Source organism: Cervus elaphus, chromosome 20 (assembly GCF_910594005.1).
Source record: "Cervus elaphus chromosome 20, mCerEla1.1, whole genome shotgun sequence".
Classification (NCBI taxonomy): Eukaryota; Metazoa; Chordata; class Mammalia; order Artiodactyla; family Cervidae; genus Cervus; species Cervus elaphus.
In genome coordinates, this window is record NC_057834.1 from 74,423,981 (window position 1) to 74,443,189 (window position 19,209).

Genomic DNA, 19,209 nt, shown 5'->3' on the forward strand with positions numbered 1-19,209 from the left:
GTCCTGTTTCTTACAGTAAATGCTAGTGAGTAAGAATAGCTTCTTATTTTCTTCTTTATTATACAATGGTAGCATACTATATGTGCTCTGAATTTTGCTTTTCTCACCTAATGTATTTTGTTTCCATATCAGAATGTAAGGCAGTTTCTCTTTACTTTTTTCTTTTTTTAAAAAATGGCTCTGTAAGTTTCTAAAAGCTTCCCCAGTGGCTCAGAAGTAAAGAATCTGCCTGCCAATGCAGAAGGCACAAGATATGAGAATTCAGTCCCTGGGTCAGGAAGATCCCCTGGAACAGGGAAGGGCAACCCTCTCCAGTATTCTTGCCTGGAGAATCCCATGGACAGAGGAGACTGGCGAGTTACAGTCCATGGGGTTGCAAAAGAGTCGGACACAACTTAGTGGCTAAACAAAAATAGGGTTCTACTAAGGGAATAACCACGATCGAGTCAACCTGCCCCTTTCAGTGCACAAATGATTTGTTTCTCTCTCTTAGTGTTCAAGCAAACTGCATTGTGTAGGCTCATATGTAGGTTTTTTAGTTTGTGTACAGGCAAATCTCAAGGATAAAGTCCCAGAAGTAGGAATACCAGGCCAAAGAATAAATGCACTTATATTTCTAATAAATATTACCAAGTTGTATTCTATTGATATTGTACCATTTTACACTTCTGGTATTTTTTCCAATTTGGTGGGTTAAAAATGGTATCTCAATATTAATTTGATTTGCATTTTTCTTATAATGAATGAAATTACGCTGCTGCTGCTGCTAAGTCACTTATATGGATTATTTATTGTTTTCTTTCTGTGAACTGTCTGTTCTGTTTTTTGCTTGTTTTTCTATTGGGTTGTTTTCCTTTACTTTCTCAACTTTTAAGAATTCTTTATACATCAGGGAGATTAATTCTTTGTCTGTGATTATCTTGGCATTTAAAGCCCAGGGATCTGACCTCATCTCTGACCTCAGCTAATGTAAATCTCCTTCCCACCTGTTACGCTCCAACCTCAATGTTCTGTGATCTCTTTCTTGCCGGAAGGCCTTCAAATTTGCTGTCCCTCTGCCTGGCATGCTGTTTTCCAGGTCACTGCACAGCTGTCTCCTGCTTATTACTCGGAGCTCTGCTGAAATATTGACAGGCAAGGCTTTCCTGGACCATGGTCTATGATAGACACCCAGGGCTGCTCCATCGCACCATTTAGGTTGACTTCTTGACATAGATCTTACTTGTCTCGAGTATTTTTTCTTATTTGCTTTAGGTTATCATCAGTGTCTCCCAATCCAGAATGGAAGCTCCGAGAGAAATAGGTCTGTCTTGCTCATCACACTATCCCTAGAGCTTAAAACATAGCAGGCATGTTTCAGACAGGTTGTGTGAATAATGAATCCTTTCATCCTCTCTCCAGGCATCTTCACATGTTTTTACAATGTGCATCACCTGCCGTATTCCCTAGAAAGAAGATTGATAGCAATATGTGCCGAACACTGGACTTAGTTTCATTATACATGTCATCTCATCCTTCTGGTCACTCTGAGCTAGTCAGCATTATGTTTACTTTTATTAATAAAGCTGAGACTCTAATAAGCCCCAAAGAAGCCTCCAAGAACCTGTGGATTATATATGCTACTCCAAATGAGGCCAGTTGGTTTTAATGTCCATTCTCTTCTAATTACACCATACCTAGGACATTACTTTACTTGTTAAATTTCTGCATGGTATCTACTTGTTACTGGCACATTGTCCATGTTCAATAAGTCAAAGAATTAAAATATGTCAGAGGCTGATAGGGTCTTAACGGTCACCTGCACTTAACTAAGTGATACAGTAAGTCAGCCGTAGGTCCAGGATGCACATCTATAATCTCTGAGTCTTTATTGCTAGTTTCCTTCCTACTCCCTGTTTTCTTGGTAATGCCAAGCTCAATCTCACCACAGGGCCCTTGCACTTGCTATTCCTTCTGTCTGGAATTATTTCCTTCTAGATTTTCACACGACCAGCTCTTTGTCATCACTCAGACCTCAGGGCACATGACCTCCTTAGAGAGGCCTTTTCTGACCACACAAACCAAATTAGGCATCTCTCTTACCCCAACAACTCTCTATTGTGTTTTTCTGCTTTTATTTTCTTCTGAGTACTTCTCCCAATCTGAAATTCTTAGTTTTCTTGCTTGTTGCATGCCTTTCACACTAGAATGTGAGCTCCATGTGAAAGGAGCCTTATCTAGTGTGTTCATGGCTATATGTCCAGTGTCTAGAATAGCAGAACTATAATAAATACTGTGAGATTTAAAAATTAACAAGATGGCTCAAGAGGCAGCATGGGAAAAATGTAGGCCTGGGAAACTAATCATCTGGCTACATCATAGCAAGTCACTGGGCTTTGGTTTTCTCACCTTTCAAGTAAGGAAATGGGTATTTTGTGGCATCTTACAGTATGGTAATTCTATGAAGTTGTAAATTAGTCATATAATTCAAGAGTGATTTTTCAAAGAGATGAAGTTTACCTCAGTGCAAACTCTTTCCCTGTTTTTTTTTCCACTTGGGATGGGCATAAATCCTAAAAAGTACAATACACTTTTTAATTTTTAAGCAAAATAAACAGGCCACCATTTGCTTTCTTATTGAACTAAAGTTCTTATTCATAAAAGTGAATATTGTACCATGTTGAAAGGAAAACATTGGGAATGTTAGTTTCTATTAATTGATAGTTCTCCTTATTATGGTTCACATTTTCCTGCTTCTTCACATACTAACAGTCTTTGATCAGATGTTTTACGTCATGAATGTTATATTGTTGAATTCTGGATCTTGTTGTCTTCTTTGATAGAGGGTTGAATTTTGTTCTAACAGGCCGTTAATTTATTTGTAGATAAGTGTGGTCTTTTCAAGAGATGATTTTGATCCTTGTTAGGAAGGGTCTTTACTCAAGCCTTTACTCAATGTAATGTAGCCTTTACTCAAGGTTAGACTCCCCCTTCTCCTACGATGTGACCTTCCTGATCTCTACCGACTGCCTGCCTGGAGTGTTTTGGGAGAGTGCTCCATCTGGCTGGTCAGAACTTTAACATCTCACAGTCCCATTTGAGTTTCTGTAGTTGTTTAGTTCACAGCACTCCAGTGGTTGTTCTTGCTCTAATAGTTGTTCTTTGCCCAGCCTTGTGGAATCTTGCCCCACACAAAAAAATAGCTTAATAATCAGCCAGAGATTCATGAAGACCCCTAAGCACGTGTCTAGACTTCTTTGTCTGCAGGGTTCCTTCCTCTCCAGGGCTTTGCCCCATGAATTCTATTCACTTCCGTAGCCCTGAACTCTGATCGCTGTCTTGTCAGCTCAACAAGAGGACTGTGCTCCGAGTGCCCCCTCCGCGTACCTCAGTGGGTAAAGGACCTTCAGGCAGAAAGATAGGACAACTGAGGCATTTATCTCATTTGTTTTCCTTCTCTTGAGGATCACAGTCCTGTCCCGTATCTGAGAACAGTTATTTTATACATTTTTGCCAGTTTAAGAGTTGTTTACAGTGGGAGGCTAATATGGTAGGACAATGGCTAGAAATGGAAGTTGCCTCTTTTAGTGCATTCAAGGTATGTAAAATCTATCTATCACCAAACAAAATGACCCCAATGTGCTATATCTTTTAAAATATTTTTTTTTGGGAAAAATATGATGGCTTATAAAGTTCAAAGAAATTCAAAAGATACAAACTGATGTAATAACTAGATATATACCTGGTGTAAGTCACTAAGTCCCAGAATATCAGAATTAAATAAAACAATGAACAACGGTGCAGGCCCAGTGACTGGAACATAAATGAGTATTTGATAACTGTGTTCTTCTCTATCTTATGGGAGATGGTTAAAGTCAAGTCCTATTTTAAAATCATTTGGTGAACTAGTTATTTAAAGAATTCCTGTGGTGAATCTTTTTCCAAAGCAAAAGATCCTTTTGTGAAATGTGTAAACTCCTCCTAATCTTTCGGTAAATATAGACTTTTATATATTTGGTTGGCTTAATGTGTTCTGTGAGGAATTTGTTTGCTAAGGCTCAATGTGGGTGTGGATATGGATGTATGTTTGGGAAATGGGTAAGAAAGAAGGGATTTTGTTGTACCGTGTTACAAACCTTGTTGGTTTGGGTAGAAGCCATGAGGTTTTAGAACTGTGTTTTGAATGAGCTGATTAGACAATAACAAATGCAGGATGGGAAATCCCTAGATTGCACAAATGTGGAGCTGGTATACCAGTTTCTGTTGCTTCATTTTCACAGATCATTTTTCCAAGAACCCGAAAAGAATCTTGCCAGGTCAAGTCTTGTCTGTGGCAGTTCACTCACCTATTCATTTATTCATGTAGCTAGTATGTATTGTATGTTGGGTACTATTCTATGTGCTGGCGACACATCAGTGGACAGCATACCTGCTTTCAGAGAATTTATGTTCTAAGGGGAAGCTATCAAATAAACAAATGATGTACCGAGAGATGGAGCAAGGTAAGAGTGTTAGGGAATAGGCTAGGCTAGTAAGAAATGCCCTTTTGGCATTGGGAGGGGCCACCCAGAAAGATACACTTGAGCAGAGACCAAGAGAAAGAAGGAGGGGAGCCTATGAAACATCTATGAGGAAACAAGGAATGCAAAGGCCTGAGGTGGGAGCAGCATCACATGGGTGTGGAGGATGAGCAAGGAGGCCATAATGTTGAGAGTGAAGTAGAAAAACGGTGAGATATAAGGAGAGTAAGCTAAGAGATGAGGACTGAGGTTGGAGAGCACCAGATTGGGTATCTTATAGGCCAGGGCAAGGGCTTTGGATTTTACTCTGGACGAGAAGGAAGCTTTGGAGAGTGAACTGCAGAAGGAGAGGATCTCATGTTTTTAAAGGATCACTCTGGCTGTAGAGAAGAAACAGGTGAGAAGACCAGTGATGTCACTCTTGCAGTAGTACTGATGAGAGCTGTCAGTGGTTTAGACCAGAATGAGAGCAGCAAAGCTGGCAAGAAAGGAAGGGTCAGACTCTGCATACATTTCAAAGGAGAATCTGACAATGTGTGTTAATGGATTGGACGTGGGATAAGAGAGAAAATGCAAAATCAAGGCTGACATCTGAGCAATTGGAAGAATGGCAGGGCCATTTCTTGGTAGGAATGGATGGAATGGGGGTAGTGAGAGCTGGAAGAGAAAGTCAAGTATTCTATTTTGAATATCAGGTTAATTCTACATATCCAAGTGGAGATGCTGAGAAGGCAAATAACTATCCAGGGCTGGAGTTCTGGGAAGCATTTTGAGCTGGAGATGCAAATTTAGAACCATCAACATGAAGATGGTATGGAAAGCCACAGAATGGGATAAGACTCCCTAGTAAGTGAGTTATTCCAGTATTTAGGGTCAGGATAAAGAGGATGTGACAGGGACTGCAGCCATGAAATTAAAAGACATTTGCTCCTTAGAAGGAAAACTATGACAAACCTACACAGCCTATTAAAAGACAGAGACACATCACTTTACCGACAAAGGTCCATATAGTCAAAGCTATGGTTTTCCCAGTAGTCATGTATGCATGTGAGAGTTGCCCATAAAGAAGGCTGAGCATTAAAGAATTGATGCTTTTGAATTGTGCTGGATAAGACTCTTGAGAGTCCCTTGGACTGCAAGGAGATTAAACCAGTCAATCCTAAAGGAAATCAACCCTGAGTATTCATTGGAAGGACTGTTGCTGAAGCAAAGCTGTAATACTTTGGTCATGTGATGTGAAAAGCCAACTCACTGGAAAAGACCCTGATGCTGGAAAAGATTGAAGGCAAAAGGAGAAGGCAGCAGAGGATGAGAGGATTAGGTAGCATCACTGACTCAGTGGACGTGAATTTGAGCAAACTCTAGGAGATAGTGGAGGATAGAGGAGCTTGGCATGCTGCAGTCCGTGGGGTCACAAAGAGTTGGGGACAACTTAGCGAATGAACAGCAATGACAAAAGGGGGATGCAGCAAGTAGACCAAGATGGAGCAATTACTCCAGAGAGACTAACACTCATGTTACTGATTGTCTCTGATCCCCAGGCTCTTCTTCTTTAGAGAAGAGATAACTCTCAGCTGTGATGGTTAAATGAGTTAAAGTTTGGTCCGGCTATGTGCAGCCCACTGAGAAAGAAATTTTCTCTTTTCCCAATGGCTACTTCCCCCATGTTCTCAGCCCCGAATATCATGGATCCAGATGCAATCATTTCTCAAGCTGCTCTGAGATGATGAGTATCAGTCTGTGACCAAGAGAGCTGGTTGTCTTGCTAGCTCATAGGGACACCCAAAGCCTAATTTCACAGAGCTGACAACAGAATTGTCCTGAAGATATGAGAGGCTGGTATCTGTGTGGGATGGCTGAAGAAGTGTGAGGTAGGAGGGAAATAGGTTAAGGAGGACCACTAGGGAGAATGTAGTGGTACAGGAATGTGTCTCCACCCAGGCACCCATCTCCCAGCCACTTTCCCTCTCAGTGACTGTGCCCTTAACTAACTTCCTCTGAGGGAATTTCCCTCACCAACTGCCAAGGTCGTGCCCCATTCCTGGGAGCAGTCTGCAATCAAAGATTGGAAGAAGTATAGTATAAGGTCCTGGGCCCTGGTCTCGAGACAGTACAGCTCTGAAGGGCCACCTGAGTGTGGTTCTCTATAGGAACTGCTGAAAGATTTGTTATAGCTACAGGAGTCCCCTACATGTGAACCTTCAAGTTGAGAACTTTCAAAGATACAAACGTGTGTTTGCAGGTCCACTCACATAAATTAGTTCATGTGTCTGGTGTACATCGTCACATGCATGCATCCTCTACTTTTGTGTGCTTTTGTGAACTGCGTACAGTAGTACAGTACCTTTATTCCAAGCCCAGAATGTCCAGAAACAAGAGTAAAAGTGATATAGCTGGTACTGCTAAGAAGTGCCAAGTGATAACCATGGGAAAAAAAGTGAAAATAATTGAGAGAGTGGAGCAAAAAGAGGAAGGAGTAACTAAAGAACTGAAGAGGTTCATGATGCAGGAGATAGCAAGGGGCTTTTCTTTATTTCAGGAGGCACTGTTAGTTTTTGAGGCACAAGACCCGAATGTAGAATAGTACATGAAAATTGCAGTAGCCGTTCAGAGTGCTACTGTCACTGATGATGAAAAAGCTACTACTCAGATGTCACTGGATCTTTTTTTTTTTCAAGAGGGTAGCTAAAATTGAATCCAGCAAGGAAACAGAACCTGTGCCGTCAATGTAAAGGCATAAGTAAAGTTGCATTTTGCCCTCCGTCTCCTATTGCTGACGATCGTTCAACTCTGCCACCTTCCACATCTTCTCTATCCTCCAGGCAGTAACTCTTCTTGCTGCTCTCTCGATGCCAGTCCCTATATGCCAGCTATTGGACTGTACTGTACTTTTCAAGGCACTGTACTGTAAAATTAAAAATGATTTCTGTATTTCTTGTGTTGTTTGTTTATGTATTATTTGTCTGAAAAGTATTATAAACCTATTACAGGGTAGTGCTATTACAGTGTAGTACTCGCTGCTGGCTCAGTGGTAAAGAATCCATCTGCCAATGCAGGAGGTATGTGTTCGATCCCTGGGTGGGGAAGATCCCCTGGAAAAGGAAATGGCAACCCACTCCAGTATTCTTGCCTGAGAAATCCCATGGACAGAGGAGCCTGGCAGGCTACAGTCCATGGGGTTGCAAAAAGAGTCAGTCACAGCTTCTAAACAACAACTACCTATTTACAGTATAGTGCTATATAGCCAGTTGTGTTAGTTGAGTGAAAGAAAGTGAAGTTACTCAGTCGTGTCCAACTCTTTGGGACCCCATGGACTGTAGCCTACCAGGCTCCTCCATGCATGGAATTTTCCAGGCAAGAATAGTGGAGGGGGTTGCCATTTCCTTCTCCAGGGGATCTCCCTAACCCAGGGATCGAGCCTGGGTCTCCCGAATTGAGGGCAGACGCTGTACCATCTGAGCCACCAGGGGGGCCCTGGTGAGTTGAGTACCCAGGCTAACTCTGTCAGACTTATGAGCACACTCTCAGAATGGAACTCACTCGCGTGCAGGGGGCTTACTGTACATGGCAGCTCAACTCCCTCTGTCCGTCCTGCCTCCCTCACTCCCAGCTGTTTGGCCTGAGAGTGCTCCTTAATTAACCTCCTGCCTGCAAATCTCGGACGCTGTTTCTCAGCGTACCTGAGCTATGAGAGTTGGAGTAGAAAGTAGTCTTAGGAAGCAGGCTCTAAAATGGGATTTTGAACTGACTCATTCATTGGCAGGTTGGCTATGAAGCTCCAGCAATGGTGGTAGATGAAGTAGTCGTAGCCTCTGGCAATATGTAGCCCCCATCACTAGTGGTAGATGAAATACTCACAGCCTCTGGCAATACATAGCAGTCAATTGTTAAAATCAGGGTCAAGTTGTAATAGATCCCAGCTGGGGAAGTGCTGGGCCTGCTAAGAGAAGAAAGGCGCTTGAGGACCTGGCCAGTCTGTGCTGACAGAAACTGAGAGAGTGTGGATGGGGCTGAATTCTGAACCTCCTAGATCAGGGGCTGGGAGGGCAGGGGGCTGGGCAGAACAGAATGTTGGATAAAAGAATGTATATTACTTATCTATTGTTGTATGATAATGCTCCCATGGGCTTAGTGGCTTAAAACAATATACATTTCTTTTCTTACAGTTTCTGTAGCTCAGGAGTTCTAGCACAGCTTAGCTGGGTCCTCTGCAAGGCTGCAGTCAAGGTGTCAGCCAGGAGTGGGATTTTATCTGAAAACTTGACTGGGAAAGGATCCACATGGTTGTCAACAGGATTCAGGTCCTTTCTGACTGTCTGACTGAGGGCTTCAGTTGCTCCTGGATGTCTGCCTCATTTCTTTGCTGTGGCCGCTTCCTGGGCACAGCTCATGACATGGCAGCTTGCTTCTTCAAAGTCAGCAAGGAAGAGAGACTCCTAGCAAGACAGATGTCACAATTTGTGTAAAGTAATCACACGTATCTCAGCACGCAGATTACACCCAGGGGAGAGATTACACAAGTGTGTGAGCACCAGAAACCAGGATCGTGGAGGTCACTGCAAGTCTTTTGCCACAGAGAGTTTATTGATAGCCTTCTCCCATGATACAGGATGGAGCACCCTGGCAAGGACCCTGGGAAGCAGTGCTAACGTGCTGCTCAGAGAAAGCAATGTTCCACATTAAGTGAAGGTTAAATGTCACACTGCTGTGGCAGATGGTGGAAGAAGACTGGAAAGCATGCAGGAGGGGCTGCTTCATATGAGTTGGGAAAACCCAACAGCTCTGTTCTTCAAGGGGGCCTAGAGGACTCTGTGTTTACCAAAGTGATAAGTAATGCACGAAGGAGAAAGATGCTGGGTGTGTGCTACAGAGGCTGTGGCCTGACAAGGGAGAGAGGGGCAGAAGTGGTGAGGAGTAGCTGGATTCTGGACAAGATTTGTTGACAGGCTGAATGTGGGGTGTGAAAAAAGGAGAGGAGTAAGGGCTGACTCTAAGGTTTTGGGGCCAAACAACAGAAGAATAAGGGTACTGAACGGAAGAAAACTGTAAGAAATACAGCTTTGTGGGTGTTAAAAAACCAAATTTAGCTGAGTAAATTTTAAGGATAATGTTGGCTTATTTAATGATTCACGAGTCAAAAAGCATCCGATCCAGCTGATATTAATAGAATAACTCTGAGAAGCTGTATAAAAGGAGAGACTTTTACAAGCAGAAGGGCAGGAACAAGTTTTTCTAGGCAAGAGAGCAGATTGGTTATCACAGGGTTACTTTCCTTTAGGGGATGGCAGGGGTCTAGCAGGCAGATTACCTAACTAGTGTTGATCAGGGGATTCTTGATTGACTGATTTTAAAATTCCACTTCTGGGAGAGCTGAAATTGCAATTAAGTCTCTGTTTGGTGATGTGTGGCTTAGCATAAGTAACCCCAGTTTGGGTCTGTTGTCTTGTTTTTAACATGGGGAAAATCAAGAGTTCTGTTAAGAGTGAGACGTCTGTTAGACATTCATATAGAGACATGAATAGGCAGTTGGATATATGAGTCTGGAGTTCAGGAGAGGTCAAAGAAAGAGATAGAAACTTGGAAGTTATCAGCTTATGGATGTACAGACCATCCATATGGGATTGGATGACATCACCTAGAGAGGAAGTATAGATAAAGAAGGGGTTAGAGAAATTGAGCCCCAGAGCATTCCAACATTTGGAGACTGAGGACTGAGGACTAATGTGGGGAAGGAGAGAGAGAGAGCTGCAAGAATTGAGGGGGAAGGACTAGGCTGCAAGAAGGAATGCTGGCTGGGGGTATCATCTAATGTCAAGAGCTTCAGAGTGGAGGGTTTTAAACAAGGCTGAGCGCTGAAGCTCTGTGGAACAGGTTGTGGCAGGATCAGCCACCCAGGAGAGGCAGAGTGCTCAGGGTGCAGCCAGGGTTCCGAAGTAGCAAGTCATGACGGGAGAGACCAGAGAAGAGGCTGGGCAGGCAGGGATTCTATTGACGATGGAGAGAGAGATTCCTCCTCTCTCCCCTTGCCCCCTCCCTAGGCCACCAGAGAGCTTTCAGTTAATTTCCAGATTGTTGCTTTCCTACCTCTACCCCCATCTTCCCAACAGAATGACTCAGACTTTCGTAGAGACTGTTGTGCTTAGAAGTTCTGAAGACCAGGGGATTGAAGGAAGGAAAAGATTTTGAAAGAGATTAGATCCTAACAATAACTGGGCTGCTTGGGGCGGGGAGGAACATGGGAATGTGGTAGGGGTGGGCTTGGGAAAGAAGGGAAGTGAGGAAGGTGGTAAAGAAGTGTCTAGATTGATCTAGATTCTTGTGGAGCTGGATAGAATTGGGGTAGAGAAAGGAGAGTATGAAAAGTCCTGCTGGGTTTATGAATTGGACTCCCTTGAAGGTCAAGATGTGAGGAACAAATGAAAGTCCTTTTCAATAATTTCTTCATTTATTTCTTCAATTTTTTCAATAATTTCTTGAATACAGCAGTGCTTTGGGGTGGAGCTTGTGGGTACTGACTAGGGTAGGATTTAAAATGGATAAAGATAATTGGACCCCATCACGAGCCAAGGTTCTGGTCCCTGAAAGAGGCAAAAAATCAGGTAAGGTAATTCCTATAGAATATTATCATGAAAGACTTACCCAAGCTTATTCATTCATTCATCAATCCATACATCAATCAATCAACCAACCAATCAACCAATCCTGATAATATCAGCTCCAGGGGTCTGGGATTTTTATCTCATTTTCTCTTATATCTCCAACATCTGGAGGAGTGCTGATTCATCCTACAAATATGCATTGCCTCCTGGCTATGCTATCCTCTGTGTCAGGTACTGCTTTATGCTGGTGTACAAAGCAGGCCTCTTCCTGTGCTGCCCTTATGTTCTAACTCTCTATTGGTATCACAAATGAACAAATACATTTGTGATTATAAGACGTGGTTTTGTTAAGTGCTGTAAAGGAAATGCATATGTCGATGGGCTAAAGAGTAATGAGTGTCTTGAATTAGAGGTTAAAATAGGCCTCTCAGCTCAAGCCTGAAGGAGATGTAGCCGTCCATGGTGGTAGGAGAAGGAATGGTTATTTTCTAAACAAAGACAACAGCAAGTGTGAAGTATGTAAGGACTGAAAGGATGGGCATATCATTTTATTGCACTGTGCTTTATTGCACTTTGCAGATACTGCATTTTACAAATTGAAGGGTTTGTGACAAGCTCACATTGAGCAAGTCTATCAGTGTTATTTTTCCAACAGCATGTGTTCAGTTTGTGTCTATGTTGCATTTTGGTAACTCTTGAAATATTTCATGCTTTTTCATTTTTATAATATTTGTTTTGGAGATCTGTGCTTACAAATCGTGTCTTTTTAAGATGGAGAACTTAATTGATAAGTGTGGTGTGTCTTCTAGGGCTTCCCAGGTGGCACTAGTGGCAAAGAACTCACCTGCTAATGCAGGAGACATAAGAGATGTGGGCTCAGGGTTCGATTCCTGGGTTGGGCTAGAGCATGGCAACCCACTCCAGTATTCTTGCCTGGAGAATTCCATGGATAGAGGAACCTAGTGGGCTATAGTCTATAGGGTCATAATGAGTTAGACATGACTGAACGTTTGTGTTGTAAGTGCTCCACCATCCGGCCCTTTCCCCCATTTTCTCCCCTCTTGTGCCTCCCTATTCCTTGAGATACAACAATGTTGAAATTAGGCTAATTAATGCCCCTACAATGGCCTCTAAGAGTTTAAGTGAAAGTAAAATTTGCACGTCACTCATTTTAAGTCAAAAGATAGACATGATTAAACTTAGTGAGGAAGGCAGGTCAAAAGCTGAGACAGGCTGAAAGTTAGACCTCTTGTGCCAAACAGTCAGTCAAGTTGTGAATGTGAAGAAAATGTTCCTGGAGGAAATTAAAAATGCTACTCCAGTGAACACTCAAATGATAATTGAGTGAAACAGTGTTTTTGCTGATAAATGGGGAAAGGTTTTAGTGGTTTGGATAGAAGATGATCCAGTCACAACATTTCCTTAAGCCAAAACCTCATCTAGAGCCAGGGCCTCACTCTCTTCAATCCCATGAAGACAGAGAAGTGTGGAATCTGCCGAAAAAAAGTGTGAAGCTAACAGAAGTTGGTTCATGTTGTTTAAGAAGCCATTTCTGTAACATGAAATTGCAAGGCGAAGCAGCAAGTGCTGATACAGAGCTGCAGCAGGTTATCCATATTTAGCTAAGATAGTTAATGAACATGGCTATGTTAAACAACAGATTTTCCTTTTTTTTGGCTAAACTGTGTGGCTTGTGGGATCTTAGTTCCTTGACCAGGGATTGAACCCTGGGCTCTCGGGAGTGAGAAGGCAGAGTCCTAGCCATTGGACTGCCAGAGAATTCCTAGATTTTCAATGTAAATGAAACAGCCTTTGTTAAAGGAAGATGCCATCCACGACATTGATAACTAGAGAGAAGAAGTCAATGCCTGGCTTCAAAGGTCAGCCCAACTTTTTTGCTAGGGGTAAAGTAGCTGGTGAATTGAAGTTGAAGCCAATGCTCATTTACCATAGGGCCTTTGAATTACGCTAAATCTATTCTGCCTGTGCTCTCTCTAAATGAAATAACAAAGCCTGAATGAAAGCACATCTGTTTACAACATGGTTTACTGAATATTCAAATCCCATTGTTGATTCAAAAGAAAAGATTCCTTTCAAAGTATTATTGCTGTTTGACAACACACCTGGTCACCCAAGAGCTCTGATGGAGATGTACAATGAGATTAAGGTTGCTTTCCTGCCTGCCAACACTATGTCCATTCTGCAGCCCATGAATCGTGGAGTAATTTTGACGTTCAAGTCTTATTTAAGAACTATGTTTCATAAAGCTATAGCTGCCATAGAGAGTGATTCCTGTGATGGGGCTGGGCCAAGGAAATTGAAAGCCTTCTGGAAAGGATTCACCATCCTAGATGCTATTAAGAACATTTATGATTCACAGAAAGAGGTCAAAATATCAACATTCATAAGGATTTGAAAGAAGTTGATTTCAACCCTCATGGATGACTTGGAGGGCTTCAAGTCTTCAGTGGAGGAAGTGACTGCAGATGCGGTGGAAAGAGCAAGAGAATTGGAATTAGAACTGGAGCCTGAAGATGGAACTGAATTACTGCAATCTCATGGTAACACTTTAACAGATGAGGAGTTGTTTCTTATGCAGAAGCAAAGAAAGTGGTTTCTTGAAATGGAATCTACTCCTGGTGAAGATGCTATAAAGACTGTTGAAATGAGAACAAAAGATGTAGAATATTACATACTCTGAGTTGAGAAAACAGTGGCAGGGTTTGAGAGGATTGACTCCAGTTTTGAAAAAGAGTTTTACTGTGGGGAAAATCCCATCAAACAGGATTGCATGGTACAGAGAAATCATTCGTGAAAGGAAGAGTCAATCTATGTGGCAATCATTGTCTTATTTTAAGAAATTGCCACAGCCACCCCAACCTTCAGTAACCACCACTCTGATCAGTTAGCAGCCATCAACATCAAGGCAAGACCTCCACTGGCAAAAAATTTTATGACTCACTGAAGGCTCAGATCACGGTTAGCAGTTTTAGCAATAAAGTATTTTTTAATTAAAATGTATACATGACTTTTTTAGACATAATGCTGTTGTACACTGAATGTAAACATAACTTTATATGCACTGGGAAACTGAAAAATTCCTATGACTCACTTTATTGTGATATTCACTTTACTGCAGTGGTCTGGAATTGAACCCACACTATCTCCAAGGTATGCCTGTATATTTATACTTTTTAATGAGAAGGTTGTGACCAGTCTCTGGACTGAGGTTTCAGTTCTGCATCTTCCAGTTGTCTCTCTCTGGCTTTCCAATAGTTAACATTTATGAATGACAGTATTTCTTTCAATCCTTTCCAATCTGAAGGACACAACATGGTCCTTCACTGTTTTAATTGCATTTCTTTGACAATATTGGGGCGGGTGGTAAACATCTTTTCAGGTGTTTATTGGGTGTTTGTTTTCCTTTCATGAACTGCCAGTTCATCTCCCCTGCCAATCTATTTGGGATTTGTCATATTTTTATTGATCATTAAAAGTATTTTAAATTCATTCTACTTCAAAAGTAAATATTTTTACATTACTTCTGCCAAGAGAGAAAGAGTCACCAAATGTCACATGTCAGTATTAGGATGTGAGCCCTCTGGAAAGGTTGAGGATCACTGCTGGAGGCTACATGTCTGCAAATTGACTATTTGTTCCCTTGGTCCTTAAACTCCAGTGGGAGGGTGGGGAGGTGACCAACAAACCCCAGTTCAGTAAGAAATGTGCAATTCCAATTCAGCAGCCACCAGCCTAGGTTGGCCCCAGACTCCCCGCTTCCCACCCCTCCTCCCCTCCTGCCTCCCAACTGCCCCCCACTTCACACTGGGTGGTCTCCCCCTGCCAAGTTTGAAGGGATTATCCGGGATCAATATTTGAAATAGTTGTATTTTTTTTCTAACTGGAGTTAAGTTTATAAGCTTTTTTTATTTAACCACCAAACACCAGAAATAAAAACCTGGAAGGGAGCCAGTTTGACTCAGAGCCAGTATACTTCCTCGTAGCCAAGGAACTCACCCTTTTTGTTTTTCCCCAGAAGTTACTGACATTTCCTTTCAAAGGCTGATTCTTCTACTTCTCAAATTCTTCGTTGTCCAGACCCCAACCGATTCCCAGAGATCCAGCTTTCCTAGTCCAGCCCCCAGCCTAACCCTGATACCTGAGCTGTACCTGGAGCCGAAGCCAAGTGACCCGGGTTCTAACTCTGGGGGAGCTTTATCCACCAGTTATGCAAACGCGAAGTAGGGCCCTAGTCAGCGCGGGAGGGGCCCAAGAGCATCTGAACCCTCTGAAAGCTGGGCCCTGCAAAGAGGTGTGGGGAGGGTTTTGCTCATACTAATCCCCAAGGAATGGAATAAGTCCATGTACTTATTTACATTCATCATCATCATTATTATTAATACTGCAGTGGGTAGCCATTTCCTTCTCCAGGGGATCTTCCCAACCCAGGGATCAAACCCAGGTCTCCTGCATTACAGATTCTTTACTATCTGAGCCACCAGAGAAGCCCTATTAATATATTATCAATCATTAAACATGTATTGAGCACCAACTGTGTAGGAGGCACTCTCCTAGGTACTGGTGAACAAGACTAAATGAACTCTGGTGAAATTTGCTGCTCAGGGGGAAAGACAGACATGGAATAAATAATTCCACAAAGTCAATAATTACAAGTGTGAAAATTCTGCTTAGTCAAGTGGGAATGATTTCATGGCCTCCTTTCTGAATCCTCTGGAAGGAGTCAGGGAGCAGTAAGGAGACTGCCCCAGGGGCTTGTGACGGCAGTCCTTTCCTTCTGCCTCCCACATGTAGAGACGGGCTGTTCTGGGAAAACAGACATCCCTGACGTGAGTAAAAGACCTAGAGGAGGGCACGGGCAGGAGCTGGGCAACCCTGGAGCTGTTTTTTCTTTCCCTGGTTGGGAAACTCCTCTCGAAGTCCAGCTTCACGACGCTCATGAGCACTCTCAGTGCTCTGGGACTTGTCCTGAGACGTGGCAGGATCATCCCGGCTGGCCTTCGAAGTCATCTCTGAGTCAGCTCTCACTGACCAGCATATTCAGGCCTCCTCCCCTCAGCTCCCCGCTCCTGCTCTTTCATGCTCAGAACTCATGTTCCAGATGGACTCAGCTGGCAAGTGTTTGAGACGTGTCTCAGCATCTTGTGATGTGTTCCTGGATCTCTGAGCCCCTGTGTGGGGTGAGTCACTGGCTACGACTTGATCCCTGCCGCATGTGGGCCCTCTCTTCCTGGGTCCATAAACCAAAGTCCATCATCTGAAAGCAGACCCCCAGGTCCCTGCGATAAGGCCCGGAGGGAACAGCTCTGCACGAGACACAGCCAGTTGGCCCTGCCCTCCGAGGATTCTTTTTTTCTCCTTTTTCTTCTACACTGATTGTTTCTCAGATTTCCTTTCTCAAGGGATGGGGATAAAAGCACCATCCCACTGGGTCTTTTTTCCCTCCCAGCTCGCTTTCTTTACTTAACGTTTGTTAAAACTTTTTTACACCTGGGCTATGAGACTGAACACAGTTGGGAATGCTGCCAAAGCAGAAATATTGCTGTTCCATCCAAAAGGGTGAATTTCCTTTTTAGCAATTTGGGGGAGGAGGTGAATTGGTGAGATGGGGAAATGCGAGGAAAGGGAGGTATTGTCTTTTGGTTAAGAGTCTGCGAGGATTCAGAGCTTGGCACTGTCACTTCCTAGCTGAATAGCTGTGGGCAAATTTTCTGTTGCAGTTTTCTCATCAATAAAATATAAATAAGCACCCAATTCATAAGACTGTTGTGAAGATAAAATTGGTTAAAACACATACAGATCTTTTAAAAAATCCCTAAAATATGTGTTAGTAATAGTGCTCTTATTGATATTACAGGCACTTAGGGAGGTTCCCTTTTGTAGATTTTTGCAATTTCAGACTGGTAATAATGATTTTTGTGCATTGCCACCCCCCTTTCTGTATTTTCTGGGTTAGTACTACAAAACAGCCAGTCTGGTATGTTTTCTCCCATTTTTCCGTCAACTCAGATCAGTAGTGCTTGGCTGGAATGTTTCCTTTGCTCCAGTATCTCTGGGATCTGCTTCACTTAAGGTTTGGGTGAGATCTGAGCAGGGGAAACCCACTCCTCACTGAACAATTCTTTTCTCCCCAAGCCTGAAGTCCCCCCTCGTCCATGGCTGACCATCAGGAGAGCCTATTTGAATCATCCATCTATTATGACATTTATTCCACACACACTGTTGGGTATCAGCTATCTGTTAGGTAGTGTGAGAGATACTGGCCTAAAAAGATGAAAAATAGTTTCTATGCTTAAGAGGTCAAAGTCACTGACAAATATAATCCTGGTGTATTAAGTGCTTTATAAAGGTAAGTGTGAGGTACCTGACCTGATCTGAGTGTGGGGGTTTGATGGTGTTCTGTGCTGGGTTCTGGGAAATGAGGAGGATTTGGCCAAGTGAAATGAAGGGGATGACATTCCTGGCAAGAAAGCAGCTGGTACAAATGCCGAGAGAGACAAAAGAGAGCTGGCTCATAGCTGGGTGTGGATTTCTTGGGAGGCATGTGCCAGGAGAGGGTAAGAGTTCCTCCCAATTTTTCTAATGATGATCAGGATCTGTCATATTTACTTTATGTTTTCTTATTTTTTTAATTATTATTTGGCTGCTCAGGATCTTAGTTGCTGCTTTCTTATTTCTTTATATTCTATTTCAAATGGTGCTCAAACAATGGTGTGAATTTTAGTAATTTTCACTTGACCTATATGAAATTAGGGGAGTCATTATATATATATATGTTCTGCAATAGTATGTATATGTTTTCACACTTCTGCTTAAACACAACAGATTGAACACATATATTTATCTCAGATACCTTGCAAAGATATCACTGAAATGAGAGGAGACAAAAATAGGTATAAATTCATAAAGCCAAAGAGAGGAGACAATAGCAGATGAGAAAAGCCAATAAATATTTGGAATATGAAAATCAGATAAAAGAGAGCTAGAGAGCTATGAAGGGCCTTACACTGAGCTCCTTGTGAAATAGACCCCGAGACAGAGATCTGATGCAGGAGGTTTATTGGGCAGAGCTCTTGGGAACCACACCTGCTGGGGAGTGAAAGATGCAGGGCTGGGCAGAGAGAGAAATGGAACTGGGATGCAGTCATGCCAGTCTGGTCTCACAGGAAGCTCTTCAGAGTTCTCCCAAATTGAAGAAAGAGGTTTAGGCCCTTGTGTGCCTCCATGGACCAGTCATTGGATGTGGTTGCCCCTGGAAGGGAGATAATCTTGGGAGAGGCAGGTTCCTTCATCCAGGGCCAATTCTTGGGAAGGAACTCAGCTGTGAGCCTTCAAGAGAAAATACTTCCAGCTACTGGGAAATGAGTCTCCATCAAAAAGAGAGCATCTGGGCTTCCCTGGTGGCTTAGTGGCAAAGAATCTGCCTGCCAGTGCAGGAGACATGGGTTCCGTCCCTGGTCCAGGAAGATCCCACTTGCCCTGGGACAACTAAGCCTGTGTGCCACAAAAACTGTTAGCCTGTGCTCTAGAGCCCAGGTGCTGTAACTACTGAAGCCCCAAAGCTCTTAGAGCCCATACTCTACAATAAGAGAAACCACTGAAATTAGAAGCCTGTACACGGCAACTAGAGAATAGCCCCCGCCATTCACCACCCAAGCATACCAAATAAAGCAACAAAGACCCAGAACACCAAATAAATAAAAATATTTATTTATTTAAAAAAAAAAAAAAGAGCCAGGGGGAGCATCCCAACATTCATTACCAAGAGATTCAAAGAGGAAGCAAACCCATTCAGGCCATAGAGCCCTGGAAAGGATCAGGAACTAGCAATGTGGGAGCCACTGAGGGCAAGGAGGAGGCATGGGGCTGAAAACAGAGATATCCTCTGAAAGGTTGTAAGAGGAGAACACTTTCCTTCCCCAACTAGGCAGAGGGCTGAAGAGTCAGTGTGGGAAGGGCTTTTACCAGATTGGTTCAAGACAAGGGAGGTACCTGAAAATGGACGAGTTGGGGACAGTCTTTGAAAAACAGGGAATTCCACATTCTAATTGGTGAGACCTCCAACCCCGTCCCCCACTTAACTTACGGAACTT